We start from the raw sequence: 2,461 nt of genomic DNA, 5'->3' as shown, positions 1-2,461 counted from the left end.
GGTTTTGCTTGAAATCAGAAATTAGGCTAATCCTTGAGCTAAATCAACAATTAGTGGTTGGGTTATGATTAGCTAGTCCTTAATTTGGTAATTTGCCCCCGAAATTCCCGTTTTGCCCTTGTGGGCCGTTTTACCAATTTCTAGGGTTAGAATTGACCTAATTGAAATCATAGCAATATTAGTATTATTCTTTATGGTTTCTAGTATAGAATTTGATTATGCTTAGATTACTATGGTTCTGAGCTTCAGCGGAAGGGCAAGACAAACGAGTGAGTTATTGGTGTTGTGGTTCGACAATCCAGGAAGGTTATGGTTTACCTTTGGTGAGACTTTGTACAGTGAGTCACATATTTAGATTATAATGTCGGAGACAGCATGTGAATCTTCGGATATGAAGTCGGGATGGATATTGCCAAGTCGGGATGGATATTGCCTTAGGTTGGGCCCTAATGTGTGTAGGGACTAGCCACCCCATTATGTGTGCTTTGATTATTCTATTGTGCTGGCTTGATGCCATGTGTAGTTGGTATATATCAAATTATGTTCTGTCGTCTTGATTTGGATAGAATTGACATACCCTTTTTGGTATTTGTACTTGAATATGTTGTTGGCGTACCCACCGTTGGTACTCGAGTTATTGGTATATGTTGGCCTACCACTGTTGGTACTGTGATGTGATACGTTGTTGGCGTATCCCATTGTGATTTACTTGTGATATTGAACTTAATCAATTACATATGCATTGCACGTATTCTCTCATATTCATAATGCATTACCGATACCCGGTAATGATCTGGTATCGTTGATTGAGCGAACCTACTATTTTGTAAACTCTTTACTTGAGTGATTGTGAAAAGTACGATGTCCAAAGATCCATTTTGGAGTCGTTGATTGTATGAAACTGATATTTGATAAACTCTTTTACTTGATTGATTGTGAGAAGGCCGATGTCCGATGTTCAATTCCGGAATCGTTGATTGTGTGAAATTGACATTTGACATACTCTTTTACTTGAGTGACTGTGAGATGGCATCCGATGATCTATTCCGGCATCGTTGTTGCATGGCCGATTCCGATCATATCCCGGAATCGTTGTTAGTGCATAGACTCCGCGGGTCCCCCGGGTAGTGTCGGTGAGACTCCCCCCGTGGGCAAAGATTCGAGGTCCCGTCTATCTGTTGGGCAAAGATCCAGGACGGGTGGCACTTAGACTTCACGAGTCACGCTGGATTGTGCTACCGAGACGTTGATATTTCCGTCCAGAGTACATGTGTACACCTCAGTTGCATGGCAGGGCATTGCATTGCATTCATACCATTATTGCACTGCATTGCATTATGACTTCATTGAGATGTTTGATGTTTGGATTGTGATGATTGGATTAGAATGTATATATAGTCAGACTTGACATATTCGGGTTTAAATGCTTTACATAGGCGATGATGGATACTCGATTACGATTATATTATCTCATGCTTGGTTGGTTTACGTGCTTATCTGCTTATTTTCTGAATTGTGTTAACTATGCTTAGTCGGCCGATGATGCCTACCGATGCTTTGTTGTTTGTCTTCGACTGCACTTCTTTGCGTTATTTTATGAATGCGAGTACCGAAATCGGATCCGACCTGTGACCCGTGGCTGATCGACATTTCAGCTTTCTCTTGAGTTTCCAGGGTAAGTATGGCGTCCGCTGACCTTGAAGACTTTCCTATCATGTGTCTTATTTTTACTTCGGAGACATAGACGTTATGTATTAGTATTCCAGATTGTATTATTCCCCTTAGATGCTCTTGTATTATTCAGATTAAACCCAAGGGGTGTTAATTATCTTCCGCACTTTCTACTACTTATATATAGATATATCGTGAGACTTACGTATTTGTTCTGTACCGTTATTTTAAATTCATTCTTTGTGTATTTATTGATTGTTAGGTTGAGGGTTCGCTTTAGAGGTAGAAAGGTAAGTGCCCGTCGGCCTAAGAAAAATGGGTCATGACAAAGTTTGTATCAGAGCCCTAGGTTACCCGATCTTTAATGCAAGAGAATGTCTAGTAGAGTCGTAGATCGGTACAATGAGCTTCGTACCTCTCTGCGGGAGGCTAAGGACATTTAGGAAATCTCGCTTTCTTTCTTTCCATCGTGCTACTTTATTCAAATTGGTATCTGAAAAGATCAAATTAGTATCTGACTCTTATCTCTTTCCTCACAGATGGTGAGGATTCATGACACGCCAGCATGGAGGATGTACATACAGTTGACCCTACCGTTTTTTACTGGAGCACCAGACGAGGATGCCTACGAGTTCATCGTGATCACGCATGAGCTACTCCATGCATGTAACTACCCGTTTGGTCGTTATAGTGTTTTGACCCATTTAACCTTGTTGACACTTTCTCCAATTCCCGTTAGTATGATCTGTGACTTAATGAAGTCATTAGGTTGGTTTCCCAAAATTCGAGT

This window comes from Lycium ferocissimum, chromosome 6 (genome assembly GCF_029784015.1).
Source record: "Lycium ferocissimum isolate CSIRO_LF1 chromosome 6, AGI_CSIRO_Lferr_CH_V1, whole genome shotgun sequence".
In the NCBI taxonomy this organism is placed as follows: domain Eukaryota; kingdom Viridiplantae; phylum Streptophyta; class Magnoliopsida; order Solanales; family Solanaceae; genus Lycium; species Lycium ferocissimum.
This window is presented reverse-complemented; position numbering follows the sequence as displayed.